Raw genomic sequence first — 26,135 nt, forward strand, 5'->3', positions numbered from 1 at the left:
GCTGACACTCTGTATAAAGTAGAGGTAGGAACATGAGCAGGCCATTCAGCCCCTCGAGCCTGTTCCCCCATTCAGTCAGATCATCGTTGATCTGCCGTGGTTCTTTATCCTTTTACACCCTTGCCTGGCAAATATTTATTGATTTCGGATTTAAAATTATTTCAGTGATAGCACCTGCTGCTTTTTGTGTGAGAGAATCCCACAATTCTACCACCCTTTATGTGAAGAAGTGTCCCCTAACTTCTCTCCTGAATGGCCTGGCTTTCATTTTCAGGTTGTGTCCCCTTCTCCTGGAATCGTCCATCAACAGAAAAAGTTTCTCTCTATCTATCTTAACAATTACTTTTCAAATCCTAAAAACCTGAATCAAATGGACTCACCCCTTAACCTTCTGTATTCTGGGAATTCAAGCCCAGTTTATGTAATTTCCCCTCATAATTCATCCCTTGGGGCCCAAGTAACAGTCTGGTGAATCAGTGCTGTCCTCCCTCCAAGGTCAATATACCCTCCCTGAGGTGTGGTACCCAGAACTGAATGTAGTTCTCCAGATGGGGTCATTCCAGAGCTCCGTACAGCTGGAGCACCAACAATGCATTAGCCCTTTGTTATTTTTGTACCTGTCCATGAGCTTTCACTGATTTAACAACTTTGGCCCCTAAATCTTTCTGCTCCTCCACAGCTCCTAGCTTCTCACCAGTTACAGATGTATGTGGGTCTGTGTGTGTGGGTCTGTGCGCGTGTGTGTGTGCACCTGTCTGTGTGTGCGAGTCTGTGTGTGTGTGTGCATCTGTCTGTGTGAGTGGGTCTATGTGTGTGTCGGTGCATGTCTGTGTTCCACCTTCCTCTTGTTCCACTCATTTCTAAATACTGTTCAGTATCAATGTGTCTGGGCCATACAACTCCCCAGAAGGTGCTGAGCTTTCTCTTGAAATTATTGCATTCTGATTAATTTGATTCTGGTGTTTAACAGCAGTAAACACCTCCTGCAAACCCTCAGCAACTGAATCACGACTTGGAATAGTTCACCAGTCCCTGCTACTCACCCAACGTATCTGTCTGTCCCACTATCCTTCCCCGGAGGGGTCCCAATGTTGCAGACCGAAGCTGTGAAAGATCCAGTCTCGGATTGCCACCAGCCCGATCTCTCCAAGATCTCTCTGAATGAAATTTTCATTCACAAGAAGCAGGCTCTGTTTGATTATTTAGGTCCCATAAACCCCTGACCGTGTATTACTGCTGTCAGAATAATGGGCTGTTCCAAGAAATAAAACTTCTTGCATTAAACACAGCTTCATATCTATGTCTTTTATGCTCCTTAGGATCAGTGTGTCCGATGGCACGGTGTTCGAGGGTGAAATGATGCTTTGAGAAACGCAGGAAGTGGGAAGAGGAAACCACTGCAGGGAATCTCTGCAAGTGCCGAAGAACACATTCAGAAAGGTCCAGATATATGACATGTTTCCCAGACTGGTCAGGGTCCAAGATATCTCACTTAAACAGGTTTCTTCAGGCAGATTGGAAATAGATATCCAATGCATCAGACCCTCTGACTGTTGATGGGACAGTGTAGAGGAATGTTTTCTCTCTATCAAAATGTGCTTCCTCCATCTCGTTTGTTCCTCTTTCACTATCGGCCTCATTTTATCGCTCTGCCTCACTCTCTTCTCTCCACCTCTGTTTATTTCTATCAGTTGCTCCCCCGCCCGTGTTCTCACTCTCTCTCTCTCATTCACCTTTGCCCTTTTCTCTCTTTACCTCTCATTTATCTGCCTCGCTGTCGCTCACTCTACCTTTCTCTTCTCTGCTTCTCGGTCCCTCTTTCTGCTTCACTCCCAGTCCCGCTCTCCAACTCGTTCGCCAATTTCTCTTATCTCTGCCTCATTCTCTTTCTCACAAAACCAGCCACTATCTCATCTTCCACTCGCGTTCTTGGATTTTAGTCTCTCTCTGTTTGTCTCACTTATTTTCCTGTTTGTTTCCTCTCAATCTGCTTCTCTCCCTCTTCCTTTCTTATTCAGGTTTTATTTTTCTTACTCTCCCTTCTCCCTTGCTATCTTTGTCTCTCCCTCTGCCTTTCACCACTCTGTCTGCGACTTCTCTCACTGCCCTTGGACCCCGCTCTCCCCCTTGCTCCAAATTCTCCATTCTCTCTGAGTGTGTCAGGATTGCTGTTGTAACAGCACTGTCCAAACACAAACACTTTAACACTGAGGGACAAGGGAAGGGCGAGGATTACACTGGGTCTGGATGTACTATATTCACACACTGAGGGAAGGGAACGGGGAGGGTTACACTGGGTCTGAATTTTTTACAGTCACACACTGAGAGAAGGGGGAGGGTTACACTGGGTCTGGATGTATTACATTCACACACTGAGGGAAGGGAAGGGGGAGGGTTAAACTGGGTCTGGGTGAATTACATTCACACACTGAGGGAAGGGAAGGGGGAGGGTTACACTGTGTCTGGATGTATTATATTCACACACTGAGTGAAGGGGAGAAGGAGGGTTACACTGCACGTGGATGTATTACATTCACACACTGAGGGAGGGGAAGGGGGAGGGTTACACTGGGTCTGGATATATTGCATTCACACACTGAGGGAAGGGAAGGGGGAGGGTTACACAGGGTCTGGATGTGATACATTCACACACTGAGGGAAGGGGGATATTACACTGGATCTGGATGTATTATATTCACACACTGAGAGAAGAGGGAGGGGTACACTGGTTCTGGATCTATTCCATTCACACACTGAGGGAAGTGGATGGTGACACTGGGTCTGGATGTATTACATTCACAGACTGAGGGAAGGGAAGGGGGAGGATTACACTCAGTCTGGATGTATTACATTCACACACTGAGGTAAGAGGGAGGGTTACACTGTGTCTGGATGTATTGCATGCACACACTAAGGGAAGGGAAGAGGAGGGTGACACTGGGTCTGGATGTATTATATTCACACACTGAGGGAAGCGAAGGGGGAGGGTTACACTGCGTCTGTATGTATTACATTCAAACACTGAGGGAAGGGAAGGGGGAGCAGAGGTTTATTATAAATACTCACGAATTAACAGTACAATGTCAAAGTAGAAGAACGACACAAGTTTCGGGATGTAGTTAATACTGAGGAGGCCTGTTACAATACACGATGTTACTGAACTTCTATGTTGGGCATGGAAATGGGAAATTAATTCCAAGAAAGAAAGGTGTGAGGTGGTTCATCTTGGTTGGAGGAATAATGAGGTTGGTAAATGATGGTTTCAATGAGGGAGAGCAGCAAGAGGGACAGAGACACAATAATGAAAAGCAGGTTAAAAGACCATGAAAATGCAAACCGAGCACTGGGGTTCGTTTCTAGAGTGAGAGAGTTGCAAAGCAGAAAAGTTATGTTCAATCTATATAGTCACTTGGATAGACCAAACTTGGAGTGCTGCCTACAGTCCTGCTCTCCATACTACCCAAAGCATAGAGACATTGGGGAAGGTGCAACACAGATTGAGAACAATGATACCAGAACTGAGAGGTGTAACTATCCAGAATGACTGAACATGCTGGGGCTCATTCTCTAGAGAAGACAAGGCTGAAGGATGATTTAATAGAGATGTTTAGAATTATGAAGGAGTTTAATAGGGTCAATGTAGAGCAGATGTTACCATGTGTGGGAGTCCAGCACTAGATGATAAATATAAACTGCTCACTAATAAATCCAATAAGGAATTAAGGAGAACGCTCTTTATTCAGAGTGTGGTTAGAAAGTATAGCTTGCTAATACGTGGGGTAGTTAAGGTGAGCAGCACAGATGCCTTTAAGCAGAAGCCAGATCAGAATATTAGGGAGATAGGAATCGAAGGATATGATCAGCTGAATGAAGTAAGTTGGGAGGTGGTGGTATGGAGTATTATCACCGACATTGACCTGTGGGGCTGAATGGTCTGTTTCTTTGCTGTAAATAATATATAACGATCGGTGAATTCTGAAAGGACACGATACAGCACACGAAACAAACTTCAGCAAGGGCCTGGGTGTCACACAGGGTCAAATTCTGACCTTGCACCTCTACTGATCTGAACAACTTGTACAAAATGAATGTTGGGAATTCAAACACACACATTGGTGAGGGGTCAGATGTCTGTGTGTGGTATGTAACAAGCTCTGAGTCTTGAACCTTTCACTTGAGCTCCAGCCTCAACAGCTTTTTGGGGAACGTTCCCGATTCCCACTACCGTTTGTGTGAAGAAATGCTTCCTGACATCACATCTGAACGGCCTAGCTTTAACTTTAAGGTTATGTCCCTTGTTCTGATCTCCCACCAGATGAAATAGTATTCCTGTATCATCTTAAACACCCCACTGATATCAGCGTTCATTTTCTATATTAAAGGAAATAAAATGCTAGCCAGCGCCACCTGTCCCATGAATTTAACCCTTTTAGCGCCTTTATCATTCTGGTGAATTTGTGCTGAATCCCCGCCAAACCTAATACATCATTCATGAGGTTTGAGGTCCAGGACTGCACGCAATACTCTCGATGGAATCATCCCTTGCGTGGTTTAATACACCTGGATACAATTCATTCACTCCTGAGGATTTATCATCTCTACCTTTTACTAGTTTAGAAATTTAGCAACATAAATGGTCTGGAGTGGGATGGGGGACAGAGTAACATTGGTAATGTCAAGGTAATGTAGAGGGAGCTCAATTGTTCACCAGTTCTGGCTACTGCTCCAGCTCGCCCTACCAATCTGTCTGTCCCACTAGCTTTCCTCTGTGGCTCTGGACATTGCAGACTGACACACTGAAAGATCCAGTGAATGATTCCCACTAGCCCAAACTCTCCACGTTCTCCCTGATGAAACCTTTGTTCACGGGAAGCAGGCTGTGTTTGATGTTTTAGGTTCTGTAACCCTTGGCACTGTATTACTGCTGTCAGAACAATGGTCTGTATTCAGAAATAAAGCTTACTGTATTGATCACAGCTTTATATCCGTGTCTTGTTTCTCATTAGGATTAGTGTCCGAGGACATGGTGTTCGGGGGTGGAATGAGGCTGGGCGATTATTTGGAAATCGCAGGAAGTGTGAAGATGAAACCACTGCAGGGAATCTCTGCAGTGCCTAATAACACATTCATAAAGGTAATTCTATAAGACAGGTGTACCAAAGTGTTGACACTGACTCTTCAGGGTCCAACATATCACACTTGGACTGGTTTCTTCAGGCAGATTGGAAATAGACCCACAGACCGTTTGATGAGACAGTGTCGAGGGAGATTTACTCTCTCTCTATCGCGTGCTTCCTCTATTTCCTTTACTTCTCTATTTCACTATCTGCCTCATTTTATATCTCGCTCTGCCTCACTCTCATCTCTCCACCTCTGTTTCTTCTACATTTGCTCTCTCTCCCCGCCTCATTTTCTCTCTCTCATTCACCTTTTCTCAATTCTCTTTACCTCTCATTTCTCTCTGCCTCACTGTCTCACTCTACCTTTCTAATCTCTGCTTCGTGGTCCGTCTTTCTGTTTCACGCTCAGTCCATCTTTCCACCTCTTTTGTCTCTCTCTCTCCTCTCTGCCTCAGTCTCTCTCTCACCATCCCAGCTGCTGTTTCCTTTTTCCTTCCTCTCTAAAACTCTGCCTCATTCTCTCTCTCCAACTCCCTTGCATTCTTGTCTCTCTCCCTGTGTGTCTCACTTATTTTGCTGTTTGTTTCCTCACACAGTCCCCTTCGCTGTTAGTCTTTCTTTATCTTATTCTCCCTTCTCTCTTGCTATCTTTGTGTCTCCCTCTGTCTTTCTCCATTCTGTCTCTGTTTCTAGCCTCTCTGCCCCTGTGTCTCTCACTCTCCCACTTCTCCCGTTTTCTCTCTCTATCTGTCAGGATTCCTGATGTAACAGGACTTTACGAACCAAAAGCTTTAACACAGAGCCGAGCCTGTGCTCTAAACACATTGCATGAGCTTATCACAGCTTCTGCGCCCCCCAGTTTTAAAATGAGCTGCCCAGGATGTGCCGGGCATCACCAGAGGCTTGGAGACCTGCAAGATTTAGCGGTTAATCCAGAGGGAAGTTTGCTTTAGGTTCTAACGTGTCCCCCACATCTAATCCAGCCCCATTTCCCAACTCATTTTATTACATTACATGTCTCAGTAACACATCCGCCCGCATATGTACACGTTGACTCCGATGTGTTTCTCCTTTAATCTACTGAGCCTTGTTTTTCATTATATTTGACAGTCGGTCTCTGTTGTTGAAACACTTCGGTCATTTTGTAATTTTATCTGAAATGTTTGAATATTTGGCAAGCAATTCCTGCTCATCTGCTGAACGGATTTCCAAATAGGACACAGATATCTCGCGGGAGCAGGTTTCACGTTAAATTAATGATAAAAAGGTTATTCTCCAGACCGCCTAGCAGTGGAGGCAAACCGGAGGAAAAAATGTTGGCACATTTATAAAATGAGTGAAATACACGATCCAGGTGTTTAAAGTTATGAAGGGGTTAACTAGGGTCGATGTTGCGATGATTTTACCAGGTGTGGGGAGTCCAAAACTAGTGGTCATAAATATTCGATACTCACGAATAAATCCAATCAGGAATTCAGGAGAAAGCTCTTCAAACCCAGAGGTTAGAATATAGAGCTTGCTAGCACATTGAGTAGTTAAGGTGAATGGTAGTGTGCCTTTAAGGGGAAGCCAGCTGAGTACATGAGGCAGAAAGGAATGAAATATATGATGATTGGGTGAGGTGTCGTAAGATGGGTGGAGACTCGTGTGGAGAGCAAACTCCGGCATGAACTAGTTAGGCCGAATGGCCTGATTCTGTGCTATAAATTCAATGTCATTCTATGGTGAATTTTCATAAGTCACAGTACAGCAATCGAAACAATCTTCAGCAATGGGCTGGGTGTCACGGTTCAAACCTTTGACCTTTCACCCCTACCAATCTGAAGATCTTGTGTAAACTGGATTTGGGGAGTTCAGACACAGTCCTTGGTGAGAGGTCAGATTTGTACCAAACAAGGCCCTAAATCTTGCAAGGACACGGGGAATGGGCGGGGGATTGGGACTAGCTAAGATACTCTTGCAGAGAGCTGGCACGGGCGAAATGGCCTACTTCTGAGCTGTAACCATTCTAGGATTATGTGATATCTTAAGACTAGCTATTGCATGCTGATCAAATGCTTTCAAAAGCCTATTGAAAACCTCTCTTGTTTAAATTCACTCCAGAGGTAAACTATTCTCTCCTGGTCCATCTTCCTGTGTGGGTGTGTTGCTGTTTGTGTATCTGTTGCTGTATGTGCATGTGTTGCTGTATATGTATGTGTGTTTCTGTGTGTGTGTGTGTATGTGTGTGTTTCTGTATATGTGTAAGTGCTTTTCCAGCATTGAAGCACTGAGCACACTCGATCAGCTCTGCTGAGCAGGCCATGTTGTTTGCATGCCACACGAGACTCCCAAAGTAGGCGCTCTACTCAGAACTCCTTCACGGCAAACAAGCCAAAGGTGGGCAGAGGCAACGTTTCAAGGAGACCCTCAAAGCCCCCCTGATAAAATGCAACATCTCCACCAACACCTGGTAGTCCCTGACCAAAGACCGCCCTAAGTGGATGAAGTGCATTCGGGAGGGTACTGAGCACCTCGAGTCTCACTGCCGAGTGCATGCAGAAATCAAGCGCAGGCAGCGGAAAGAACGTGTGACAAACCTGTCCCATCCTCCCTTTCCATCAACGACTATCTGTCCCACGTGTGTCAGGGACTGTGGCTCTCATATTGGACTGTTCAGTCACCTAAGATTTTAAGAGTGGAAGCAAGTCTTCCTCGATTCCGATGGACTGCCGTAAATGATTGATGTATGTGTGGGTATGTATTTCTGTGAGGGTATGTGTGTGCATATGCATGCCTGTGTGCGTGCGTGCCTGCATGTGTGGGTATATGTGTCTGTATATCTGTTTCTGTACATGTGTTGCTGCATGTGTGGGTATATGTGTTTCTGTATTTATGTGTGTCTATATACAGACACACACAATCCTATCTAACTAAAATATATCCTTCCGAGTCTTGAATTTTTCAGTTGGACTCCAGCCTCAACAGATTTGTGGGAGAGAATTACAGATTTGTGCTACCCTTTGTGTGAATAAGTGCTTCCTGACATCACACCTAAACGGCCCAGCTTTAATGTGAAGGTTGTGCACATTTTTCTGATGTTTATTATCATAAACATCTCAATGGTGTCGCCCATAATTTTCTATATTGAAGTTTATGACCTCAGGAACAGAAATGGTATAGAGCAGGGAGGGGGCCAGAGTACCATTGGTAATGAGAGGGTAATGTAGAGGGAGCTCTGTATTGTACCGGCCCTGGGAGTGCTCAATGCTGACACTCAGTATAAAGTAGAGGTAGGAACACTGGCAGGCCATTCAGCCCCTCGAGCCTGTTCACCCATTCAGTGAGATCATCGTTGATCTGCCGTGGCTCTGTATCCTTTTACACCCTTGCCTGGCAAACATCTATTGATCTGGTATTTAACATTATTTCAGTGCAAGCACCTGCTGCTTTTTGTGTGAGAGAATCCCACACTTCTACCACCCTTTATGTGAAGAAGCGTTTACTAACTTCTCTCCTGAATGGCCTGGCTTTCATTTTCAGGTTGTGCACCCTTCTCCTGGAATCGTCCACCAACAGAAAAAGTTTCTCTCTATCTACCTTAACAATTCCTTTCCACATCCTAAAAACCTGAATCAAATGGACTCACCTCATACCTTCTGTATTCCGGGAATTCAAGCCCAGTTTATGTAATTTCTCCTCATAATTTAACCCTTGGGCCAAAGTAACAGTCTTGTAAATCAGTGCTGTGCTCCCTCCAAGGTCAATATATCCTCCCTGAAGTGTGGTACCCAGAACTGAATGTAGTTCTCCAGATGGGGTCTTTCCATAGCTCTGTACAGCTGGAGCACCAACAATGCATTATCCCTTTGTTATTTTTGTACCTGTCCCCGAGCATTCACTGATTTAATTACTTGGGCCCTGAAATCTCTCTGCTCATCCACAGCCCCTAGCTTCTCACTAGTTACAGATGTGTGTGGGTCTGTTTGCGTGGGTCTGTGTGTGTGTGTGCACCTGTCTGTGTGTGGGGGTCTGTGTGTTTGTGTGTGTGTGTGTGTGTGTGTGTGTGTGTGTGTGTGTGTGTGTGTGTTTGAGTCTCTGTGTGTGTGTGTATGGGTCTGTCTATGTATGTCTGCTAATCTGTTTGCATGTCTGTGTTCCACCTTCCTCTTGTTCTATTCCTTTCTAAATACTGTTCCGTACCAATGTGTCTGGGCCATTCCCCTCGCCAGAAAGTGCTGAATGTTCTGTTTAAATTGGTGCACTGATTATATGATTCTAGCATTTAACAGCAGTAAACACCTCTTGAAAACCCTCAGAATGAATCTCTATTTGGAATAATTCACCAGTCCCAGCAACTGCTCCCACTCACCCTACATGTCTGTCTGTCCCACTATCCTTCCCTGGTGGGTTTCAGACCGAAACAGTGAAAGGTCCAGTGACTGATTCCCACCAGCGAGAGCTCTCCAAGTTCGCACTGAATGAAACCTCCCTTCATGGGAAGCAGGTTCTGTTTGATTGTTTAGGTCCTGTAACCCCTGACCCTGTATTACTGCTGTCTGATAATGGGCTGTACTCAGAAATAAAACATACTGCATCAATCGCAGCTTCATATCCGGGCCTTGTTTCTCTTTAGGATCAGGGTGTTCGTGGGCACATGTTCGGAGTAGGAATGAGACTGGGCGATGTTTTGGAGAACACAGTAAGTGTGAAGAGGAAACCACTGCAATCTCTGCAAGTCCCTAATAATGCGTTCAAAAAGCTACGGAGATAAGACGTGATTCCCAGACTATCAGCACTGTGACCATTCAGGGTCCAAGATATCTTATTGAACGGGTTTCTTCAGTCAGATTGGAAATAGACGTCCAATGCATCAGACCCACAGACCGTTTGATGGGACAGTGTTGAGCGAGGTTTACTCTCTAACTAACTTGTGCTTCCTCCAAATCGTTTTTTTAATCTTTCACTACCTGCCTCATTTTATCTCTCCCTCTGTCTCACTATCTTCACTCCACGTCTGTTTCTTTCAATCAATCGATCTCTCCCGGCCTCGTTCTCTCTCTCTCTCATTCCCCTCTGCTCTCTTCTCTCTCTACCTCTCATTTCTCTCTGACTCTCTCTCTCTCTCACTTTCTGACCTTCTCTCCTCCGCGTCTCGGTCTGTCTTTCTGCTTCACTCTCAGTCCCTCTCTCGAATTCTTTCACCCTCTCTCTTTTCTCTGCCTCATTCTCTCCTAACATCCCAGCCATTATCTCCGCTTTCCTTCCCCTCTCTAACTCTGCCTCATGCTCTCTTCCACTCCCTTTTTCGGATTTTACTGCCTTTCTGTTTCTCACTTGTTTTTATGTTTGTTTCCTCTCACTGACTCTCTCTCTCTCTATTTCTCTGTTCGGCTTTATTTTTCTTACTCTCCCTTCTCTCTTGCTCACGTTGTCTCTCCCTCTGTCTTTCCGCCCTTTCAGTCCCATTCTTGAATTCGTTTTATTACATTTTATTTACCAATTATACATCCACCTGCTTCTGTGCACATTGCCTCTGACGTGCTCCTGTAAATCTACCGGACCTTGTTTTGCATTATTTTGACAGCCTGTCTCTGTAACTGAAGTACTTAGGTCACTTTTTAAATGTATCTGAAATGTTTGAATAATTTGCAACAATTCCTGCTGATGTGCTGAAGTAAGTTCGGAGGTGGTGGTGTGGAGTATTATCACCGACATGGACCTGTGAGACTGAATGGTCTGTTTCTTTACTGTAAATATATATAATTTTCTGGTGAATTCTGAAAAGACACGACACAGCAATGGAAACAAACCTCAGCAAGGTCCTGGGTGTCACACACGGTCAAATTCTGACCTTACACCCCGACTGATCTGAACAACTTGCACAAAATGAATGTGGGGAATTCAAAGACAGTCCATGGTGTGGGGTCAGATGTGTGTGTCTCGTGTGTAACAAGGTCTGAGTCTTGAACCTTTCAGTTGAGCTCCAGCCTCAACAGCTTTTTGGGGAGAGAGTTCCCGATTCCCACTACCCTTTATGTGAAGAATTACTTCCTGACATTACACCTGAAGGGCCTCGCTTTAAATGTAAGGTTATGCCCCTTGTTCTGGTCTCCCAGCAGATGAAATAGTATCCCTGCATCATCTTAAACACCCCACTGATATCAGCCTTCATTTTCTATATTAAAGGAAATAAAATGCTAGTCTGTGCCACCTGTCCCCTGAATTTAACCCTTTTAACCCCTTTATCATTCTGGTGAATCTGTGCTGAGCCCCCGCCAAAGCTAGTACATCATTCATGAGGTTTGAGGTCCAGAACTGTACGCAGTACTCTCGATGGAATCATCCCTTGCTTGGTTTAATACACATGGATACAATTCATCCACTCCCGAGGATTTATCATCTCTACCTTTTACTCGTTTACAAATTCAGCAACAGAAATAGTCTGGAGTGGGTTGGGGGACAGAGTAACATTGGTAATGTCAAGGTAATGCAGAGGGAGCGCAATAGTTCACCAGTTCCGGCTACTGCTCCAGCTCGCCCGACGTATCTGTCTGTCCCACTATCCTTCCTCGGTGGGTCTGGATGTTGCAGACTGACACACTGAAAGATCCAGTGACTGATTCCCACCAGCCCGAACTCTCCACGTTCTCACTGATGAAACCTCTGTTCACGAGAAGCAGGCTGTGTTTGATTGTTTCGGTTCTGTAACCCTTGACCCTGTATTACTGCTGTTAGAACAATGGTCTCTATTCAGAAATAAAGCTTACTGCATTGATCACAGCTTTATATCCGTGTCTTGATTCTAATTAGGATCAGTGTCCGAGGATATGGTGTTCGGGGGTGGAATGAGGCTGGGCGATGATTTGGAAATCACAGGAAGTGTGAAGATGAAACCACTGCAGGGAATCTCTGCAGTGCCTAATAACACATTCAGAAAGGTAATTCTATAAGACAGGTGTACCAGAGTGTCAGCACTGACTGTCAAGGGTCTAAGATATCTCACTTGGACAGGTTTATTCAGGCAGATTGGATCTTGACCCACAGACCGTTTGATAAGACAGAGTGGAGGGAGATTTACTCTCTCTCTATCGCATGGTTCCTCTATATCCTTTATTTTTCTCTCTCACTATCTGCCTAATTTTATCTCTCACTGCCTCACTCTCTTCTCTCCATCTCTGTTTCTTCTACAATTGCTCTCTCTCCCCGCCTCTTTCTCTCTCTCATTCACCTTTTATCACCTCTCCTTACATCACATTTCTCTCTGCCTCGCTGTATCACTCTACCTTTCTAATCTCTGCTTCGTGGTCCGTCTTTCTGCTTCACGCTCAGTCCCTCTTTCCACCTCTTTTGTCTCTCTCTCTTCTCTCTGCCTCAGTCTCTCTCTCTCTGCATCCCAGCCGCTGTTTCCTTTTTCCTTCCTCTCTAAAACTCTGCATCATTCTCGCTCTCCAACTCCCTTGGATTATTGTCTTACTCCCTGTTTGTCTAAATTATTTTGCTGCTTGTTTCCTCAAACTCTCCCCTTCGCTGTTAGTCTTTCCTTATCTTACTCTCCCTTCTCTCTTGCTATCTTTGTCTCTCCCCCTGTCTTTCTCCATTCTGTCTCTGTTTCTTCCGTCTCTGCTCCTGTGTCTCACAATCCCCCACTTCTCCCGTTTTCTCTATCTATCTGACAGGATTCCTGATGCAACAGGACTGTGCGAACCAATGGCTTTAACACAGAGCCGCGCCCGTGCTCTAAACAGATTGCATGAGCTGATCACAACTTCTGCACCCACCAGTTTTAAAATGAGCTGCCCAGGATGAGCCGGGCCTCACCAGGGGCTTGGAGACCTGCAAGATATAACGGTTAATCTAGAGGGAAGTTTGCTTTAGGTTCTAACGTGTGTGCTGCATCTAATCAAGCCCCATTTCCGAACACTCTTTATTACATTACTTGGTTCAGTAACACATCCGCCCACACATATACACGTTGTCTCCAATGTGCTTCTCCGTTAATCTACTGGGCCATGTTTCTCATTATGTTTGACAGTCGGTCTCTGTTTTTGAAGCAGTTCTGTCATTTTGTAATTTTATCTGAAATGTTTGAATATTTGGCAAGCAATTCCGGCTGATCTGCTGAACGGATTTCCATATAGGACACAGATGTCTCGCGGGAGCAGGTTTCACATTAAAATAATGATAAAAAGGTTATTCTCCAGACCGCCTAGCAGTGGAGGCAAACCAGTGGGAAAAATGTCGGCACATTTATAAAATGAGTGAAATACTCGATCCAGGTGTTTAAAGTTATGAAGGGGTTACATAGGGTAGATGCTGGGATGATTTTATTCTGTGTGTTAGTCCAAAACTAGTGGTCATAAATATTAGATAATCACTAATAAATCCAATCAGGAATTCAGGAGAAAGCTCTTCAATCGAGAGGTTAGAATATAGAGCTTGCTAGCACATCGAGTAGTTAAGGTGAATGGCAGAGTGCCTTTAAGGGGAACCCAGTTGAGTACATTAGGCAGAAAGGAATGAAATATATGATGATTGGGTGAGGTGTATTAAGATGGGTGGAGACTCGTGTGGAGCGTAAACTCCGGCATGAACTAGTTAGGCCGAATGGCCTGTTTCTCTGTTATAAATTCAATGTCATTCTATGATGAATTCTCAAAAGTCACAGTACAGCTCTCGAAACAATCTTCAGCAATGGGCTTGGTGTCACTGGCCAAACCTTCGATCTTTCACCACGAATAATCCGAAGATCTTGTGTAAAATGGATGTGGGGAGTTCAGACACAGTCCTTGGTGAGAGGTCAGATTTGTACCAAACAAGGCCCTAAACCTTGCAAGCATACGGGGAAAGGGCGGTGGAGTGGGACCAGCTGAGATACTCTTGCGGAGAGCTGGCATGGGCTAAATGGCCTCCTTCTGTGCTGTAATCATTCCAGGATTCTGTGAAATCGGCAGACTAGCTATTGCATGCCGATCAAGTGCCTTCAAAAGCCTATTTAAAACCACTCTGTTTTAAATTCATTCGAGCCACAAGCCATTCCCTCCTGGTCCGTCTCCGTGTGTGCACGTGTGTTTCTGTGTGCGCACTTGTGTTTCTGTGTGTGCACGTGTGTTTCTGTATATGTGAGTGCGTTTCTGGGTGTGCACGTGTGTTTCTGTCGATCTGTGTATGTTTTTCCCCAGCATTGAAGTACTGACCACACTTGACCAGCTCCGCTGGGCAGGCCATATTGTTCGCATGCCAACATGAGACTCCCGAAGCAAGTGCTCGACTCGGAACTCCTTCATAGAAATATAGCAACATTGAAAAGAGGTGCAGGAGTAGGCCATTCGGCCCTTCTAGTCTGCACCGCCATTAAAAGTGTTAATGGCTGAACATGCAACTTCAGTACCCCATTCCTGCTTTCTCACCATAACCCTTGATTCCCCTAGTATTAACGACTTCATCTAACTCCTTTTTGAATATATTAGTGAATTGGCCTCAACAACTTTCTGTGGTAGAGAATTCCACAGGTTCACCACTCTCTGGGTGAAGAAATTTCTCCTCATCTCGGTCCTAAATGGCTTACTCCTTATCCGTAGACTGTGTCCCCTGGTTCTGGACTTCCCAAACTTGGGAACATTCTTCCTGCATCTAACCTGTCCAACCCCATCAGAATTTTAAACGTTTCTATGAGGTCCCCTCTCATTCTTCTGAACTCCAGTGAATACAAGCCAAGTTGATCCAGTCTTTCTTGATAGGTCAGTCTCGCCATCCCGTGAATCAGTCTGGTGAACCTTCGCTGCACTCAGTCAATAGCAAGAATGTCCTTCCTCAGGTTAGGAGACCAAACTGTACACAATACTCCAGGTGTGGCCTCACCACGGCCCTGTACAACTGTAGCAACACCTCCCTGCCCCTGTACTCAAATTCCCTCGCTGTGAAGGCCAACATGCCATTTGCTTTCTTAGCCGCCTGCTGTACCTGCATGCCAACCTTCAATGACTGATGTACCATGACACCCAGGTCTCGTTGCACCTCCCCTTATCCTAATCTGTCAGCATTCAGATAATAGTCTGTCTCTCTGTTTTTACCACCAAAGTGGATAACCTCACATGTATCCACATTATACTTCATCTGCCATGCATTTGCCCACTCACCTCACCTATCCAAGTCGCTCTGCAGCCTCATAGCGTCCTCCTCGCAGCTCACACTGCCATCCAACTTAGTGTCATCCTCAAATTTGGAGATACTACATTTACATCTAATCCCCTCGTCTAAATCATTAATATAGAGTGTAAATAGCTGGGGCCCCAGCACAGAGCCTTGTGGCACCCCACTAGTCACTGCCTGCCATTCTCTAAAGTTCCCATTTACTCCTACTCTTTGCTTCCTGTCTGACAACCAGTTATCAATCCATGTCAGCACACTATCCCCAATCCCATGTGCGTTAACTTTGCACATTAATGTCTTGTTTGGGACCTTGTCGAAAGCCTTCTGAAAGTCCAAATATACGACATCAACTGGTTCTCCCTTGTCCACTCTACTGGAAACATCCTCCAAAAATTACAGAAGATTTGTCAAACATGATTTCCCTTTCACAAATCCATGCTGACTTGGACATATCATATCATCTCTTTCCAAATGCACTGCTATGACATCCTTAATAATTGATTCTATCATTTTACCCACCATTGAGGTCAGGCTGACCGGTCGATAATTCCCTGCTATATCTCTCTCTCCTTTTTCAGAAAGTGGGGTTACATTGGCTACCCTCCACCCGATAGGAACTGATCCAGAGTCAATGGAATGTTGGGAAATGTGTGTCAATTCATCCATTATTTCCAAGGCCACCTCCTTAAATATTCTGGGATGCATTCCATCAGGCCCAAGGTATTTATCGGCCTTCAATCCCATCAATTTCCCCAACACAATTTCCTGACTAATAAGGATTTCCCTCAGTTCCTCCTCCTTACTAGACCCTCCGACCCCTTTTATATCAGGAAGGTTGTTTGTGTCCTCCTCAATGAATACGAAACCAAAGTACTTGTTCAATTGGTCCGCCATTTCTTTGTTCCCCTTTATGACTTCCCCTGATTCTGACTGCAGGGGACCTACGTTTGTCTTTACTACCCTTTTCCTCTTTACATACCTATAGAAACTTTTGCAATCCGTCTTAATGTTCCCTGCAAGCTTCTTCTCGTACTCCATTTTCCCTGCCAGAATCAAATCCTTTGTCCTCCTCTGCTGAGTTCCAACTTTCTCCCAGTCCCCGGGCTCACTGCTATTTCTGGCCAATTTGTATGCCACTTCCTTGGCTTTAATACTATCCCTGATTTCACTTGATAGCCACGGTTGAGCCATCTTCCCTTTTTTATTTTTACGCCTGACACGAATGTACAATTGTTGTAGTTCATCCATGCGGTCTCTAAATGTCTGACATTGCCCATCCACAGTCAACCCCTTCAGTATCATTCGCCAATCTATCCTAGCCAATTCACGCCTCATACCTTCAAAGATGCCCTTCTTTAAGTTCTGGACCATGGTCTCTGAATTAACTGTTTCATTCTCCATCCTAATGCAGAATTCCACCATATTATGGCCACTGTTCCCCAAGGGATCTCGCACAACGAGATTGCTAATTAATCCTCTCTCATTACACAACACCCAATCTAAGATGGCCTCCCCCCAGTTGGTTGCTCGACATATTGGTCTAAAAAAACATCCCTTATGCACTCCAGGAAATTCTCCTCCACCGTATTGCTTCCAGTTTGGTTAACCTTATGTATGTGCATATTAAAGTCACCCATTATAACTGCTGCACCTTTATTGCACGCACCCCTAATTTCATGTTTGTTGCCCTCCCCAACATCACTACTACTGTTTGGATGTCTGTACACAACTCCCACTAACGTTTTTTGCCCCTTGGTATTCTGCAGATCTACCCATGTAGATTCCACATCATCCAGCTGATGTCCTTCCGAACTATTGCCTTAATTTCATCCTTAGCCAGCAATGCTACCCCACCTTCCTTTCCTTTTATTCTATCATTCCTGAATGGTGAATACCCCTGGATGTTGAGCTGCCAGCACTGATCATCGTGGAGCCATGTCTCCGTAATCCCAATCACATCATATTTGTTAACATCTATTTGCACAGGTAATTCATCCCCCTTATTGCGGACACTCCTTGCATTAAGACACAAAGCCTTCAGGCTTCTATTTTTAACACCCTTTGTCCTTTTAGAATTTTGCTATACATTGGCCTTTTTTGGTCTTTTACCTTGGGTTTCTCTGCCCTCCACTTTTCCTGATCTCCTTTCTGTCTGTTGCTTTTGCCTTCTTTTTGTTTTCCTCTGTCTCCCTGCATTGGTTCCCATCCCCCTGCCATATTAGTTTAAATCCTTCCCAACAGCACTAGTAAACACTCCCCCTCGGACATTGGTTCCGGTCCTGCCTAGCAAACAAGCCAAAGCTGGGCAGAGGAAACGTTACAAGGAGACCCTCGAAGCCTCCATGATAAAGTGCAACATCCCCACCGACACCTGGGAGTCCCTGAACAAAGACTGCCCTAAATGGAGGCAGTACATCCGGGAGGACATTGAGCACCTCGAGTCTTATCGCCTAGAGCAGGCAGAAATCAAGCACAGGTAGCAGAAAGAGCGTGCGGCAAACCTGTCCACCCTCCCTTTCCCTCAACGACTATCTGCCCTACGTGTGTCAGGGATTGTGGCTCTCGTATTGGACTGTTAAGCCACGTCAGGACTCATTTTATGAGTGGAAGCAAGTTTTCTTTGATTCTAAGGGACTGCTTATGATGATTGATGTATGTGTTTCTGTATGTGTGGGTATGTATTTCTGTGTATGCGTGCGTGCCTGCATGTGTGGGTATATGTGTCTGTCTGTTTCTGTACGTCTGTTTCTGCATGTGTGGGTATGTGTTTCTGTATTTATGTGTGTCTATTGACAGACACACAGAGCTCTACCAAACTAAACTATATCAATCTGAGTCTTGAGTATTTCAATTGGACGTCAGCCTCAACAGATTTTTGGGAGAGATTTCCAGATGTGTGGTACCCTCTGTGTGAACAAGTCTTTCCTGACATCACCCCTGAACGGCCCAGCTTTAATGTGAATGTTGTGCACCTTTTTCTGATGTTTATTATCTTAAACATCTCAATGGTGTCGCATATAATTTTCTAAATTGAAGTTTATAACGTCATGAACAGAAATGGTATCGAGCAGGGAGGGGAACAGAGTATCATTGGTAATGACAGGGTATTGTAGAGGGAGCTCTGTGTTGTACCGGCCCTGGGAGTCCTCGATGCTGACACTCTGTATAAAGTAGAGGTAGGAACAGGAGCAGGCCATTCAGCGCGTTCCCCCATTCAGTGAGATCATCGTTGATCTACCGTGGCTCTGTATCCTTTTACAACCTTGCCTGGCAAACATCTATTGATCTGGCATTTAAAATTATTTCAGTGCTATCTCCTGCTGTTTTTTGTGTGTGAGAATCCCACACTTCTACCATCCTTTATGTGAAGAAGTGTTTCCTAACTTATCTCCTGAATGGCCTGGCTTTCTTTTTCAGGTTGTGTCCCCTTCTCCTGGAATCCTCCAGCAACCGAAAACGTTTCTCTCCATCTACCTTAACAATTCCTTTCCACATCCTAAAAACCTGAATCAAATGGACTCGCCCCTTAACCTTCTGTATTCTGGGAATTGAAGCCCAGTTTATGTAATTTCTCCAAATAATTTAACCCTTGTGGCCTAAGTAAAATTCTCCCTGAATGTAGTTCTCCAGATGTGGTCTTTCCAGAGCTCTGTACAGCTGGAGCACCAACAATGCAGTAGCCCTTTGTTATTTTTGTACCTGTCCCCGAGCTTTCACTGATTTAATTACTTGGGCCCCTAAACCTCTCTGCTCATCAACAACTCCTAGATTTTCACCAGTTACAGATGTGTGTAGGTCTGTGTGTATGTTTGTGCACCGATCTATATATGTCTGTCGATCTCTTTGCATATCTGCGTTCCACATTCCCCTTGTTCTGTTCCTTTCTAAATACTGTTCAGCAACAATGTGTCCCGGGCCATTCACGTCCGCATAAAGTGCTGATTTTCTGTTCTAAATTGGTGCACTGATTATTTGATTCTGGTATTTAACAGCAGTAAACACCTCCTGCAATACCTCAGAATGAATCTCTATTTGGATAATTCAGCAGTCCTGACGACAGTGAAATGTCCAGTGACTGATTCCCATCAGCCCGAACTCTCCAATTTCTCACTGAATGAAACCATCCTTGACGGGAAGCAGGTTCTGTTTGATTGTTTAGGTCCTGTAACCACTAACACTGTATTACTGCTTTCTGATAATGGGCTATACTCAGAAATAAAACTTCCTGCATCAATCACAGCTTCACATCCGGGTCTTGTTTCTTTTTAGGTTCAGGATGTTCGAGGGCACATGTTCGGAGGAGGAATGAGACTGGGCGATGTTTTGGAATACACAGGAAGTGTGAAGAGGAAACCACTTCATGGAATCTCTGCAAGTGCCTAATAATGCATTTAAAAAGGTACGGATTTAACACGCGATTCCCAGACTATCAGCACTGTGACCATTCAGGTCCAAGATATCTTATTTACACAGGTTTCTTCCGGCAGATTGGAAATAGATGTCCAATGTATCAGACCCACAGACAGTTTGATGGGACAGTGTAGAGGGAGATTTCCTCCCTAACTAACGAACTTATGTTCAAATAGAGATCTTTAATATTATGAAGGTTTTTTTTAGGGTTGATGTGTTGGGAGTCCAAAATTAGAGGTGATAAATATTATGTTTAGAATAACTCCACAAGGCTGGGTACTGTAAGCTTAAACTGATGTGACCTTAGTCTCTGTATTAAATCTCCAGAGTGCCTGAGCAGCATGGCAGACGCCGTTTTATACTCACCTGTACCAGGTGCGCAGGTGACCCTTTGGCCTCCAACAGGTGCGCACTCTGGTGGCAAGTCTTACACAGTTATAATGTTTACATACGCAACAATAAATATAAGCTCCTCATTAATAAACCCAATGAGGAATTCAGGAGACACCTCTTTACCCAGAGACTGGTTATAAAGTGGACCTTGATATACATGGAGTAGTTATGGTGAATAGTACAGTGCCTGTAAGGGAAACCAGATAAGTACATGGGGGAGAAAGGATTAGCAGGATATGATTGGATAAAGGGTGGAGGCTTGTGTGGACCATAAATTCCGACATGCACCTGTTGGGCGCAATGGCCTGTTTCTGTGCTGTAAATACTGCGTAATTAGATGGTGAATTCTGCATAGACACGGTACATCATTGGAAACAATCTTCAGCAATGGGCTGGGTGTCAGAGGGTGAACATTCTGACCTTTCACCCCCACCGATCAGAAGAATTTGTAAAGCGAATGTGGGGAGATCAAACACAGTCCTTGGTGAGAGGTCAGATTCGACCCAAATCTGCAGATTGAATGTTGCGTGCCGAACAAGTGCTTGTAAAAGCCTGTTTAAAACCCCACTCTCTGTCACTGATTTCAATCCACCTAAAAACGTAACCCTCTCCCTGCTGCTCAGTCTCAGTCTGTCTGTCTGTACGTGTATGTTGTGTCTGTCTGTTCCTGTCTGTGTGTCTGTACGTGTGTGTGTTGTGTTCTGCGTTGTGTCTGTGCCTGCGTGCGTTGTGTCTGTGACCTTCTTCATTCTGCACAATGCCAGTTTGTGAGCTGGTGTCTGCGAGTGTCAGAGACAGTGATGATGTGCTGTGTTCTTCATCTCCACTCCCCTCCATTATTTTGGGGACAGGCTGTGTGTCTGGCAGATCGTGGCCCTCTGAAAGCTGAAAGGGACAAGAGTCGGGTTATGGTGAGGGGAGGTGGGATGGAAGATATCCATGAATGCAGCATCAGTAGTGTAAGTGTGAAGAGATTGTGTGATGAAGGGAAGTGCAATGTGAGAAGAAGGATTAGGAATAAGCATTCCATTATTGTCCCCAATTCACCCTGTTGCCATGGATTCAGTGACTTCCCCTCCAATGAGGTCGAGCACTGTCTGCTACAGTTGGTAAAGGACTGTACAGCGGATTGGCCACCTCCCCTCTGCCGCTGGTCGCGCCGATTGTGAGTTACCTTGGCTGCAAGAGAAAGGGGAAGTGTGGTCAGTGAGTGTAGTGAGTGTTTGGTTGATGTGCCTGCCATGGTTGAATAGCAGTCAGTTTGTGCAATGTGTGAGATGTGGCTGTCAGTGTTCAGCAGTGGTAAGGTTGTGAGGGTGAAGTAAAGCGATGATTGGGAGATCTGAGTGGTGAAAGGTAGAGATTGTAGCGAGGGGTGCGATGGGTGTGTGGTGTGTCTGGTGCAGATAATGGGATATGGCGTTTGCTGAAGCCTTCACTCACCTTGCCCTGCCGTGTGAAGTTATTAAACGTTCTGTGGCACTGGATCCATGTCTGTGGTACGATATCGTGGACCCTGATATCATGGGGCCCTGACACCTCGCACTGGGCCCCAACACCCTGACCTGGGACCATGACTCCCCGCCGTGTGGCCCTGACACCCAGCCTTGTGGCCCTGACACCTCGCCGTGGGCTCTGACACCCAGCCGTGTGGCCCTGACACCCCGCCGTGGGCCCTGACACCCCGCCATGTGGCCCTGACACCCCGCCGTGGGCTCTGACACTCCGCCGTGGGCCCTGACACCCCGCCGTGGGGCCCGTCACACCCTGCCGTGGGCACTGACACCCCGCTGGGTGGCCCCAACACCCAGCCGTGGGCCCTGACACCCCGCCGTCGCCCGTGACGTACCCAGCTATCTCCTGCCACAGCCTTCTCGAAGTGTGTGCTGATGGGCTCCTCACCCTGCGGGAACAGGACAGCCCCTCTCCTGCCAACTGCCACAACCAGTGGCTCCACAGCAGCATCGGAGCCTTCTGACTCATCGCCTTTGCTGCTGCTGAGCCTCGTGTTCCAGCTGCAATTCCAACTGGACTTCAATGACAATGAGGTGCTGCAGCATCAAATCACCTCAACTGTCAGTAGTGCAGAAAGACTAGGCCAGACATTACTGGTTATCAGACTGTACCTGCTATTGGCCAACTTGTTGTGCGTTAATCCAATCAGCAGTGCGTTTACTGCTGAGATCTGCACTCCAATCGTGCAAATGACCAGGACAAGTAGCACTGGGCCATCACATCGCCCTTTTTCGAACCTTATCCAATTTCTATGGCTCAGATTCTAAAAGTGAGGTTTTGATGGTAAAATGTCCTGCGAAGAACATCAGAAGTAGAAGCAGCAGTTGGCCATATGGCACTTCCAACCTGCTACTCCATTCAAAAAGACCACGACTGATCTTCAATCTCAGCTCCACTTTCCCGCCCAGTCCCATAAAGCTTTTGTAGCTGGCACATCCCGTCAGCTGAGCTCATGTGTTAAAGCTGGATTTGGGCCCAAACACACAACCTTGTCTTCTGCAAGGTAGACAGTTGCCAAATGATCCACGTCACACAGAAAGGAAACAACTTTTCCCAGTGTATCGTCAGAGAGCTGAGCCACGCCCCGTGTGTGTGGTTATAAAGGAAAGAAGCTCAGACAGGTTTCACAACGTTTCTCCTGCAGCTGCCTGAACCTGACTCTGAACTATACCACACATGATGACGATGAAGGCGCTCATCTTGTTTCTTGTATTCCTGGTGCTGACTCAGCCCAGACTGCTCGAGGGAAGCTTGGTAGACCTGCCGGCCGGGGGTTCGCAGGAGCAGGAGGAGGATGAGGAGAAAGTTTTGGTCTGTAAATTTCTTTCATCTTTGAATCCAGTGTTCAGACAGTTTCATTTTAAAAACTATTTTCCCTGTTTGAATGTCCCGGTTTGATTAGTTGAGTGAAAATGATTGAGATTGGAGGAATGACTGAAGGATTTAATGTGAGCCAGTTCCAAAAGTAAATCCCCGGAATGTTCAGCGACTACCTGAGTGGGTGGAAGTAATTGTGGGTGTTGTTTGTTGATGCAAACTGACCATCAGATGGGTCTCAATCAGAGCATTGACCGGTGGGAGGGTCTCTAATCGGCCTCTGTACCCAGGTACTATGGAGCAGAAACTCTGTGTCACTGCTAGCTGTTCAAAGTGTGAGAGTGCTGACTCTGTGTGGGGTCAGGATCGGGAGCCCCTTTCCCCCACACTGCCTGACGAGGCTCACAAATGAGATATAACATGCTGTTAGAGAAGGGGATCAAACGGTTTCAAAACAGGTTTATTTCATTTAAATAATTATGCAGCCTTCGTCGAGATTGGGATGTGGGAACACAGACTGCTGAGAGGAAGCAAGTAGAGAAATGATCAATTGTCAGTAGCTGGGTGTCAGGTTGGCTGAGTTGGGAGTTGAGTGAACAAATTGTGGGTGGATGCCCTACTACAGCCCGACACTGGGGCAGTGCGGCACTGACCGCCCGGCACTGGGGCAGTGCGGCACTGACTGCCCGACACTGGGGCAGTGTGACACTGACCGCCCGACACTGGGGCAGTGCGGCACTGACCGCCCGACACTGGGGCAGTGCGGCACTGACTGCCCGACACTGGGTCAGTGCGGCACTGTTGGAGTTATCAGTTTGTGGATGAAACATTAAACACAGACCCTGTCTACCCGTCCATGGGGCAGGAAACATCTGGTGGCATTTGAAGAGCTGGGATTTCTCCCGGTGTCTTCGACCAATGTCACGCTCTCAACCAACATGTCCAGAACCTTCCAATATTGTCATATCTCATTTACTTTTTGTGGAACTTTGCCATGAGCAAATTGGTTGCCGTGTTTCCTACAAAATTGTGTCGGCACTTCAGAAACAATCCAGTGTCTGTGAAACTCGTTGGGCCCTTGTGGTGCCGGAAATGGTTCAACATCACTGTCAGTAATTTCTTCCCTGTGTCCCTACTCTCAGAGAGCGGGTGTGCAATGCTGCATTCTCAGCAAAACCCTTGGACTGTTGTACAGGACAAAGAGTGAGTCTGTGCAGGTCGGAGAGCAGACTGCTGTGGACTTTCATTAAGTATAAAAGAGTTAATGTCCATGTGTGATCCAGAGTCAGTCCCAGTAACATTGATATACTCAGCTCAATGCTTTCTCAATGTACTCCTTCCCTCCGTTTACAGAACCCACAATAATTCATTCTTTATTCTGTATTTTAGTGTTGCAGTGTGTACCAGAAGGAATGTGCCGTACTGACGAGTGTAACGCTGAAGAGGCGCCTGCCCAAGGCAAATTCTGCTTCACTGTGTCCCGATGTTGCATAACGAATCAATGAAAGATCTAGTAATGGATTCCCACCAGCCCGAAATCCTCAGGTTCTCACTGAATGAAACCGTCGTTTGATTGTTTAGGTCAGGTTACCTTTGATCCTGTATTACTGCTGCCTGTTAAATGAGCTATATTCCGAAATAAAATTTATTGCGTTGATAAGTGCTTCGCATCCGTGTCTTGTTTCTCTTAGGATCAATGTGTCTGAGGGCAAGGTGTTTGGGAGTGGAATGAGACTGGGTGTCCATTTAGGAATAGCAGGAAAAGGACAGAGAAAACCACTGCAAGGTCACAGCAAGTGCCGAATAACACAGTCAGAAAGTTACTGAGATCAGAGAGAAGTGCCAGAGTGTCAACACTGTGACTGTTCGGGGTGCACGTTGTCTCAGTTGAATGGGTTAATTCATGCACTTTGCATCAGAACCACAGACTGTTTGATGGGACAGTGTGGAGGGAGCTTTACTCTGTAACTAAGCGCCTGTACCTGCCCTGGGAGTGTTCGATGGGACAGTGTAGAGGGAGTTTTAGTCGGTATCTCACCCCCTGTACCTGCCCTGGGAGAGTTCGATGGGACAGTGTAGAGGGAGCTTTACTCGGTATCAAAACCCGTGCTATACCTGCCCTGGGAATGTTTCACAGGACAGTGTCGAGGGAGATTTACTCTTCATCTAACCCGCATTATATATAGACCTGGGAGTGTTCGATGGGACAGTGCAGAGGGATCTTTATTCTGTATCTAACCCGTGGTATACCTGCCCTGGGAGTGTTTGACGGGACGGTGCAGGGGGAGCTTTAATCTGTATCTAACCCGTGCTAGATCTGCCCTGGGAGTTTTTGACGGGACAGTGGGAAGGGAGCTTTATTCTATCTAACCCGCATTAAATAGAGACCTTGGAGTGATGATGGGACAGTGCAGAGGGAGCTTTACTCTGTATCTAACCCCGTGTTGTACTTTCCCTGGGTGTGTTTGATGGGACAGTGCAGAGGGAGCTTTACTCTGTATCTAACCCGTGCTGTACCTGCCCTGGGAGTGTGTGACGGGACAGTGCAGAGGGAGCTTTACTCTTTATCGAAACCGCACTATATATAGATCTGGGAGTGTTTAATGGGACAGAGCAGCGAGAACTTTACTCTTTTTCGAACCCACACTATATATAGACCTTGGAGTATTTGATGGGACAGTGTGGAGTAGGGGTCGGCTATTATTTGGGCTGGAGGACTACTGAACATGTTTAGTCGAGCTGTTGAGGGTCGCCCACCAATGTGCCCCCTGATGTGTGGCCGGGTGGCCGTGGACCAATCACGAGGTCACGTGCAGGCCGCTCACCAGCTCCTGCCGCTGGAATTTAAAGGGACCGGGCACGGTAAAAATAGAGGGAACAATTCTGCAGATGTAAAATTAATTGTGTAAACAATAGCTGCCATTAAAGTTTGTTATGGCATTTAATGTATAAATAACCCATCATGTCGTTTCCACACTGAATAAAAATAGCAACTATTGACAGGCTAACCAACATAAAAACACCGAAAATAGGTGCAGGAGCAGGCCATTCGGCCCTTCGAGCCTGCACCACCATTCAATATGATCATGGCTGATCATTCCCTCATTACCCCTTTCCTGCTTTCTCTCCATACCCCTTGATCCCTTTAGCCCTAAGCGCCACAACTAACTCCCTCCTGAATGCATGTAACGTACTGGACTCAACAACTTTCTGCGTTAGAGAATTCCACAGGCTAATAACTCTCTGGGT

Source organism: Pristiophorus japonicus, unplaced genomic scaffold (assembly GCF_044704955.1).
Source record: "Pristiophorus japonicus isolate sPriJap1 unplaced genomic scaffold, sPriJap1.hap1 HAP1_SCAFFOLD_115, whole genome shotgun sequence".
NCBI lineage: Eukaryota > Metazoa > Chordata > Chondrichthyes > Pristiophoridae > Pristiophorus > Pristiophorus japonicus.